Below are 10657 nucleotides of genomic sequence, written 5' to 3'. Positions count from 1 at the left end.
TTTCTGCACCAGTGACCTGCTGTGAAGCATCTGGGTCTCAGACAGAATTCTGTCAGTTTTTCTTTTAATTTTTTATTTTTTACACAATAAACCATATTGACCAAAATACATACAGACATTTTTCTTTTGAATATATACAGTGTCATTTTCTCTCCTTTTTCCCCCCACCCTTCCCTCCCTCCCTCTCCCCTCTTCCCATTTATTCAAAGTTCAATCTATAAGATACATTAAATGCGTTAAACAATGTCATCACTTAATAAAATAAACAATAAATTTTTATCTTTTACTTTTATATACTGAGTCAGTTCATTTTGTTGTCTTCTCCTTCTGTCATTTTAGGTGGTGGAGGTCCGTGGTAGGATTTCTCTATTGTATTTCATGTACGGTTCCCATATTTGTTCGAATATTGTGATGTTATTTCTTAAATTCTATGTTATCTTTTCTAATGGAATACATTTATTTATTTCTATGTACCATTGTTGTATTCTCAAGTTATCTTCTAATTTCCAGGTTGACATAATACATTTTTTTGCTACAGCTAGGGCTATCATAATAAATCTTTTCTGTGCTCCATCCAAATCGAGTCCAAATTCTTTATTTCTTATACTTAGAAGGATGATCTCTGGGTTTTTTGGTATATTGCTTTTTGTGATTTTATTTAATATCTGGTTTAGATCTTCTCAAAATTTTTCCACTTTCTCACATGTCCAAATTGCATGTACTGTTGTTACCGTTTCCTTTTTACAGCGAAAACATCTGTCTGATAGTGTTGGGTCCCATTTATTTAACTTTTGGCCACTAATGTAACCAATTATATTGTATCATGCGTAACCTCGTGTTTATTGTATTTCTCATGGTTCCGGAGCATAGCTTTTCCCATGTTTCATTCTTTATCTTTATGTTTAGATCTTGTTCCCATTTTTGTTTAGGTTTACAGTTTGTTTCCTCGTTCTCCTTTTCTTGCAGTTTGATGTACATGTTTGTTATAAATTTTTTAATTATCATTGTGTCTTTAATCACATATTCAAAATTGCTTCCTTCTGGTAACCTCAGCCTGCTTCCCAATTTGTCCTTCAAGTAGGTTTTCAGTTGGTGGTATGCAAACATTGTATCATGAGTTATATTATATTTGTCCTTCATTTGTTCAAAAGATAATAATTTATTTCCCAAAAAACAATTTTCTATTCTTTTGATCCCTTTTCTCTCCCATTCTCTGAAGGAAAGGTTATCTATTGTGAAAGGGATTACTTGATTTTTTGTGAGTTTTATAATTTTTTATAATTCTGTGAGTTGATGCAGCATGGGAAGACATGGTCTGCTCTCCATGAGGTGCGTCACGAGCCGCATTCTCGCAGCGCCTGATAATGCCATGGCATCTCTGTTAGAGGTTGGACAACATGTAGTGTTTGAACCTTTATTGTTTTGAAGGTGATCACATTGACCAAGATTGCAGCTGATTGTCCAACGTAATCTCCGAGGGAAGGCTGTGACAACTGTGCTCATTGGAGGTGAGTGACCCTCATTGCTTCACCTCACTTGTTTTTGAATGGCTGCTATCTAGCTCCAGGCCATTGGCCACACCTTTCCCACAATGGTCCTGACATCTATAACCTCAGCAATCTCAATGAGGTATGCTTAAATCCAAGATCTGGACTCAGAGCTACTTGACGTCCAGCCACAAGTACAACGGATGGCAAACTCAAATTACACCTGATTGAACTAAATCAAGGTAGGAGTAAAGCAAAATTTCCCCTGTGAATGTGCAGAGGTCACCTACTCCCATGGGGGTCTCCTCTACATCGGAGCAACTGGGCATAGACTTGGAGATCACTTTGTTGAGCACCGCTGTAATAGTGTAGATCTCCCAGTGGCCACCCAGTTCAATTCCCCATCCCATTCTCTTGCTGACATGTCTGTCCATGAGCTCATGCACTGCCAGACTGAGACCACCCAAAAATTGGAGGAACATTACCTCATCTTCCATTCCATTAAACCCATGCCCACCACCCCTCCCCCCCCCCCCCACCCCCCCCATCTCTCTCTCCGTCAACTTTCACAAAATGGAACTGTGGTGATATGTAATTACACCACTAGGTCACCAGGGGTCATCCCGGTGACCTTGTCTATAAAGCAGTCCAGAGCTACAGTCTAGCCTTCCAGGTTTGTCTAGCAGAGAGACAAGACCTCTTAGTATACATATTACATCTGATAGATATCATTTTGTTCTCTTTACATTCAACAACTCTGCAGTGGAGAGAGAGGAGATCACCAAGTTTCTTGGAGTTCACTTAACTAGTGTCCTATTGTGGGCACTCAACATCTCCTCACTTGTCATGAAGGCGCAACAGTGAATGGCTTCATAAAAAGACTGAAGTGGGCAAGGGTACCGGCCACCATTATGTCAACCCTCTATTAGAAGATCTATCGAGAGTGTCCTGGCCGGCTACATCACAGTGCAGTGTGGTTACTGCAGAGAGACCAGAAGAGTGGTAGAGGGTATCAATGGGACTCCCTCCCCACACCTCGCCGGGATTGTTGTCTGAAGAGAGTGCACAGAATCCCTTCTGCCCCACCTAGAGCATCTTTCAGCTACTCCCGTCAGAGTACCAGAGACAGCAGCACCAGGCTGAGGACTAACTTCTTCCCACGGGCAGTGAGAATGCAGAACAACCAAAGGAACTGCTCACACTGACCATATTTATTTGTATGTATGAATACTTGTCCTGCGTATGTGTTGCTTGTCTGTATGTCTGATTGTGTGTCTGTGGACCAGAAAACGCTGTTTTGTCGGGTTGTACTTGCACAATCAGCTGACAATAAACTTGACTTGATCGCGGAGCCTCTTGAACGTGACTTTTGCATCTATTTCTGCCACTATTCCTGTCGTCCAGTTCCAGCCACCCACCACTCTCGTTGTGAAATATTTGCTCCCCACCCTCCTCCCCCTGAAGCTTTCTCCTTTTCACCTCAAACTCATGTCCTCTGGTAACTGTCACATTTCCCGTGAAGAAAAGAGTCTGACTGCCCATCCTTTCAATGCCTCTCATTACTTTAAGCACTGATACTGTGGAGTGGGTTGGAGGACAGAGTATCCTACCACTGTCAATAGTGTAGTAAATCAAATTTCCATCACGCAGGATGTACATGAACCCCATAATGTTGTGAAAAATCAAACAACCACTAATGAACACCTCTTGGCGTTTTATACTTAAAGCAGTTCATATGTCAGATTTCAGATTTTCAGATTTATTGCATGACATCACATTCAACTCTGAACTGCTTTCTCCTGCAGACGAAGCGGAATTACTATTTATTGGTCGTGCAAAAAAAAACATACTCAACTTGCACATGTAAACAAATAAAGAAATTCAAACAAACTGTGCAATACAGAGAGAGAGAGAGAGAGAGAGAGAGAGAGAGAAATCAATGAAGTGCAAGAGTCCTTAAACTAGTCCCTGATTGGGTTTGTTGTTGAGGAGTCTGATGGTGGAGCGGGAGCAGCTGTTCCTGAACCTGGTGCTGTGACCTGCAGCACCGCGACCTCTTTCCAGATGGTACCAGCGAGAACAGAGGTGTGCTGGGTGGTGGTGTGGATCCTTGATGGTTGTTGCTGCTCTCCAACGGGGAAGTCATTTAAGCTGTATGCAGGCCACGGGCATCCTAATGATTTTCGTCTTGTATGGGGGGGGTGGTGGGAGGGGAGTTCCAATTCCATAGCAATGGCATGTGACTTGAAATCAACTTGACATGTGTGCACTAGCCAATGGTCTTAACCTTTTGCAGGAAGCAATTACAATACAACATCAGATCTCTCCTTTAAATGACAGCTTGCAAGTGCCAGACTGGCAATTTCTGCACATAAAACAGATGTTCACGTAAATCCTGCTTCATTTGCCCCTGCAAAATATTTATGAGCTGTAACTGTGGACTGACAAAGGCATTTTATCAAGAAGACTGTCACTTATATTCCCCCCGCCACCCCCCACCCCCCACCGCCTTTCTTTGCTTGACATCAGTTTCTCACCAGCATGAAGATGGTCTTCTCATGCTAATATTGAGCATGGAGATGCCAGATTTCGAGGCTATCTACAACCAGGCCTGCCCCGCCATCCGAGCCACGGTTAGAATGGGGGCCAACAGGTCAACCAAGGGGCCAATATCCCCTGGGTGTTCCCACATCCTGAAAAAAGAAGTAGGTTTATTGGACACTATAGGTTACCCCTTAACTTTGGAAAGTGACAAAAGAAGGCATTATAGATATGGGAGAGAGAATAAGTTGCAGGAGGAGTGGTGCTAGCTTTGATCAGATGGACTGAATGTCCTCTTGCTGTTTTGCAAAAGATAAATGTTAAGAAATAGGTTAAGATCAAAGTCATTACGTCGAATCTAGTAAGCGGAACGACTGACCAGGATAGGGATATCCGTCACGCATCTCTATGATTATGAAGGCCGGGAGAGTAGTCCTACTGCAACGTCCCTAAGAAGCCTGTTGGGAAATCTAGAGAGATCAGTGTTAAAGGTATAGAACCACACGACTCCAGTGGCACTGGGCAAATAAAAAGAGCAAGCGGGAAAAAAAAGATCAAAATAGTGGAAATAAGAGCAAAGCAAGAGTTTACTGTGGGTCAACTCTCGGTAACCATGCAGCTCAGGGAACAGAACTGAGGAGAAGAAAGTAGGTGTCCACCCCACTCCCCCCAGCACTTGTTCCAGTCTGAAAGTGTGATGGAGGCTGACAATTTTGCAACAGCGAACATTCATGGCTCTTTGATATCCAGCTTAGTGTTCATGAATAAACCAATGCAATCTGAACAGCAGTCTCGGTCAGCTATTCTCATGCAGTGGGGGTGGGGGGGGCATACCCCCACCTTTTTCACCAGAAGGGACCACAGCATATTTAAGGGGAGGTCATGGGCTGAAATCATGATTTTTTTTTTCTCCGTAATTGGTAGGAGAGAAGTATGGAAGAAACCTATTAAAATTGGCTGCTTCACAGGGAAGGGAGCCCATAAACTTTGAGTGGAGACCTAAGGGAACCATTACCATAGCCAAAATAAATGTTGAGAATGGTTGCTTTAGACCAGGAGTTTTCAAACTGCCCCCCTAAACTCACCTTCCACCTTCAGCAATCCCTTACTAATCACAGAGCAACTATGCAGGACAGACATCATGGGGTAAAGGTGAGACAAGGCCATCCTCCAAATCAGTGGTTCTCAACCTTTTTCTTTCCACTCACATCCTATTTTAAGTAATCCCTCTGCCATCGGTGCTCTGTGATTAGTAAGGGATTCCTTAAAGTGGTGTGTGGGTGGAAAGAAAAAGGTTGAAAACCCCTGTTTTAATCGTACCTCATTGACTCATTATGTGCACAGTTTCAGATCTCCAAAGGGAAGAGCCAATGACAATTTTTCTCAAGCAAAATATTTCAGTAACAATTAGGTCTCGAGCAGTGATTCTCAACCTTCCCTTCCCGCCCACATCTCACCTTAATCAATCCCTTAGTAATCACAGAGCATCGCTGGGATAGGGATTGCGTAAGGTGGAATGTGAGTTTAGGTGGGCAGTTTGAAAACCACTGCTGTAGATCCTCGGTATGAATAAGTCACTGAATCTTAACCATTTTCCAACAGAGAGAGTTTAAGATATTCTGCCTGATGTGAGCATAGGAAAAATGCTCACTGTGTCAGGAGAGCAGAAATTAAATTTGGCACGACAGCACAGTTCTTTAATAATCTTCAACACACCTTGTTGAATAGAATGTTGGAAAATCATGCCACATAAAATAGATGGGCAGACTATTATTTAGATGGGGAGAAAATTCAAAGTTCCAAGAGGCAAACAGACTTGGGAGTCCTTGCACAGGTACGCCAAACTGTCCTTTCAAGTGAAGAAACACCTCACTCGTGTATCCGCAGCACTGATTTACTGCATCGGAGAGACCAGCCGCAGATTGGGAGATCGCTTTGCTGTGTCTCAGTTTCCTCCCACATCCTAAAGACACATGGCTCGGTAGGGAGCTCATGATTGAGTAGCGGGGCGGACTTGGTGGGCTGAACAGTCTATTTCTGCTCCTATGTTTTATGGCCTTTATGGACTCAATTGGACACTGCTGGTGTAGAGGAGTAAAACACGAATGCCTGCCGACACTATTGTTAACGTTAAAAACACAATACTGGAGAAACTCTGCAGTGTACTATATCCAGCAAAGAATAAAGAGACATAACTAACATTAGGCTTGTATTCTCTGGAATTTAGAAGATTGAGGGGGGATCTTATCGAAACATAAAATTCTTAAGGGTTTAGACAGACTAGATGCAGGAATGTTGAGGAAAAATTTCTTCCCTCAGAGGGTGGTGGATCTGTGGAATTCTTTGCCACAGGAAGTCGTTGAGGCCAGTTCCTTGTCAATATTTAAGAGTAGGTTAGATTTGCCCTTGCAGCAAAGAGGGATCAAGGGGTATGTGGAGAAGGCAGGAACCGGGGACTGATCAGCCATGATCATATTGAATGGCGGTGTAGGCTTGAAGGGCCAAAGGGCCTTCTCCTGCACCTATTTTTCTATGTTTCTATGTTTACACTTGAGCCCTTCATCAAGGTATGTTGGCAGGTGCTCAAACAAAATGTTGAAGGGGGTGGGTGAGTTCCTCCAGCATTGTGTTTTTATTGCCTCCATGTCCACTTGTGAGTGGAAGGATCTGAGGAAGCAAGAAAGTGCAGAGAATAAAAAAATGGGATCAATGGCCAAGTCAGGAGGTCAAAGGTTAGGAGGAGGAGGCAGGAGAATGGGGATGAGAGGAAAACTATATCAGCCATTGGCAAGCAAACCTGATGGGCTCAATGGCCCAATTCTGCTCCTGACTTTGATCTGCTGATGATGTGGAAATGGGTGGAGGATGGTCAGTGTGGAGGCTATGTTTCAGTACTGTACCTATCTGTGTCTCTGATTACAGAAAGGAAAAATCAAGGGTTCAAGGAGGAAGCTTGGCAACTATCGGCCTGTAAGTTTGACGTCTGTGGTAGGTAAATTAATGGAGAAAATTCTTAGAGATAGTACTTATAAACATCTGGATAGACAGGGTCTGATCAGGAGCACTCAACATGGATTTGTGGGAGGAAGGTCATGTTTGATTTTTTTGAAGAGGTGACTATGAATGTAGCGCAGTGGATGTTGTCTATATGGACTTCAGTAAGGCTTTCGATAAGGTACCACATGGAAGGCTAGTTAAGAAGGTGCAGTCTTTAGGTATAAATTTTGAGATAGTCAAATGGATTGAACATTGGCTGAAAGGGAGAGGCCAGAGAGTGGTAGTGGATAATTGTCTGTCAGGTTGGAGGCCAGTGACCAGTGGTGTGCCTCAAGGATCTGTATTGGGCCCATTGTTGTTCGTTATATACATTAATGATCTAGATGATGGGGTGGTGAATTGGATTAGTAAATATGCAGACGATACTAAGATAGGTGGAATAGTGGATAATGAAGAAGGTTTTCAAGGATTGCAGAGGGATTTGGGCTGCTTAGAAAAGTGGGCTGAAAAATGGCAGATGGAATTTAATGCTGATAAGTGTGAGGTGCTTCATTTTGATAAGAAGAATCAGAACAGGACACACGTGGTAAATGGGAGAGCACTGAGGAATACAGAAGAGCAGAAAGATTTAAGAGTAACCTTCCCTGAAGGTAGAAACTCACGTGAATAGGGTGGTGAAGAAGGCTTTTAGTATGCTGGCCTTTATCAATCATTGCATGGAATATAGGAGTTGGGAGGTGATGTTGAGACTGTATTAGACGTTGGTGCGGCCTAATTTGGAGTTCTGTGTGCAGTTCTGGTCGCCTAATTATAGGAAGGATATAAACAGAGTGGAGAGAGTGCAGAGAAGGTTTACCAGAATGTTACCTGGGTTTAAGCATCTAGAGTATAGGGAGAGATTGGACAGATTAGGTCTTTATTCTTTGGAGCATAGAAGGTTGAGAGGGGATTTGATAGAAGTATTTAAGATTATGAAAGGGATAGACAGAGTGGATGTGGATAGACTATTTCCGTTAAGAGGAGGAAAGATTAAAACAAGAGGACATGAGTTAAGAATTAAGGGGCAGAGGTTTAGAGGTAACATGAGGGGGAACTTCTTTACTCAGAGAGTGGTAGACGTGTGGAATGAGCTTCCGGGAGAAATAGTGGCGGCGGAGTCAATTGTATTATTTAAGGAAAGGTTGGACAGGTATATGGATGAGAAGAAGATGGAGGGTTATGGGCATTGTGCAGGGAGGTGGGACTAGAGAGGGGTGTTTGGTTCGGTGCGGACTAGAAGGGCCTAATGGCCTGTTTCCGTGCTGTAAATTGTTATGTTATGTTATAACCCGTGCTGGGAATTAGAACATAAGAAATAGGGATAGGAGTCCGCCATCCGGCCTGTCGAATCTGCTCTGCCATTCAATGAGATGATGGCTGATCTGCCGATAGGCTCATCTCCACCAACTTGCCTTTTCCCCATAATCCTTTAATTCCCTTACTATGTAAAAATCTACCCAACATTTTTTTAAAATATATTTACTGAGGTCACCTCCACTGCTTCAATGGGCAGTGAATTCCATGGATTCACCATCCTCTAGGAAAAGCAGTTTCTCCTCATCTACTACCCTGAATCTTGAGGCTACATCCCCTGGTTCTGGGCTCCCCAACAAACAACTCACCTACCACTATTTTGTTATGCATTTTCACAATTTCATACATTTCTAGCAGATCCCCTCTCATTCTTCTAAATTCCAGCGAGTAAAGTCCCGGACGAATCAATCTCTCCTCATGACCTAACGCCCCTCATCTCTGGAATCAACTTGCACCGCCTCCGATATTACACAAATAATTATGAAAATTATAACTCAAACAACTTCAACCCCAATTCATTATTTTAATTTTCAACTGGGTCCACGCCATTGTAAACCATGCAATCTTTGCTGTCAAAAATGTTAGATTTGTCAGTGATTAGGACTGTTTTCTATGCACCCCATTTGTCACAGTGTCAGTATGCACTGATTCATTCTGCAGCCTCCAGCATTGCTTGGTTCATGCACACTATAAACAGGATTCACTTCACACTGGAAAGTTGACGCTGAATATGCTAAATATGCATATCACATCTGTCCTGTGGGGGAGAAAATGCTGATGCAAAATTCATAGGTCTTTATCTGTTATGATATTTTTCAAATTTCCTACCCTGGAGGAAGAATTTACTGCCACTCAGAGTAGTAAAACTGCAAATTGGTTCTGTCTTTCACTGCACTGAGCACAGAGATAAGACTTTCCCCATATGTATTTCAGAATCAGAAGCCATTTCGTTTTAATCAGTATATAGATGAATTAACGCCAGATCTACCTTCATTCAATGATGTGGATTACAACCTGGAGTGATAAATCTGTACGCACTCCATATACCAGCCACCTCTTTCTCCACAGGCCTAAATCTATTATAATTTCTTTCCACAAATCAGTTGAAAGCTCGACGACCTGAAGAATTAACCACGTGTCTCTCTTCACAGATGCTGCCTGACTTGTTGAGCATTTCCAATATTCTCTGTTTTCATTTCAGATTTTCAGCAATTACCAGAATCAGAAATTTATGGTCACGAGCGTGTGCCATGAAATTCGATGTCTTCTGGCTGCATTACTGGCACAAAATTGCTATAAATTACATTAAATGTCAGTGTTAAGCATTGTTTCTTGTCTAGATAAAGTTTACATAAAGTTTACACAAAGACTCCATGCAAAGTTTACACCTTCCTGTAAAATGTACATTTTTCACATGATCCCAGTAAAACTGTTCAGCAGTTAAAAAATGTTTGTTCTGAATAGAAAATTAGCAGCAATGAAATACATAAAATTTATTTCCACTTTCCATAAAAGGAATAGTTTGCAGCCTTTAAGGTTCAATAGAGATAGGATGTGTCCGTACAAAATGCAGAGCAGAAGCAGAATTTATTACCGTGAACAGGTCACAAAATTCAGTGTTAAGTGGAACCATTACAGTTCAACTCTGATTATCCAAAATGGTCAGGACCAGGCCTATTTCAGATAACTGAGGGTTTCAGATAATCGGAGTTGTATGGTATTGTTCAAAATAAATAAATTAGTACGAAAATAAGAGAAAGTGAGGTAGCATATCCATTCAGAAATCTGTTGGCACTGGGGAAAAAGCTGTCCTTGGGCTGCTGGGTGTTCGTCCTCAGGCTCCTGTGCCTTCTTTCCGATGGTAGCAGTGTGAAGAGGGCATGGGTGGTGGGGGGTTCTTGAGGATAGAGGAGGCTTTCTTAAGTCACTGCCTCTTGTAGATGTCCTCGATTGAGTGGGGGACTGATACCTGTGATGGCGCTGGCTGTGTTCACAACTCTCTGTAGTTTTTTTTTCTTGTCACCTCCATTGGCACCGCCATGCCAGATAGTGATGCAACCAGTCAGAATGCTCTGACTGGTTAGTCTTTAGTGACATACCAAAATCACCTCAAACTCCTCACAAAGCTTAGCCGCTGGCGAACCTTTTTCATGATTTCATCCACAAGAAGGCCCCAGGACAGATCCTCAGAGATGTTGACACCCAGGAACTTGAAGCTCTTATCCCTTCCCACTGCTAACTCCTTGATGAGGACTGGTCATGCTCTCCTGATTTCAATG

The sequence above is a fragment of the Narcine bancroftii genome, chromosome 2 (genome assembly GCF_036971445.1).
Source record: "Narcine bancroftii isolate sNarBan1 chromosome 2, sNarBan1.hap1, whole genome shotgun sequence".
Taxonomy (NCBI): Eukaryota; Metazoa; Chordata; class Chondrichthyes; order Torpediniformes; family Narcinidae; genus Narcine; species Narcine bancroftii.
This window is presented reverse-complemented; position numbering follows the sequence as displayed.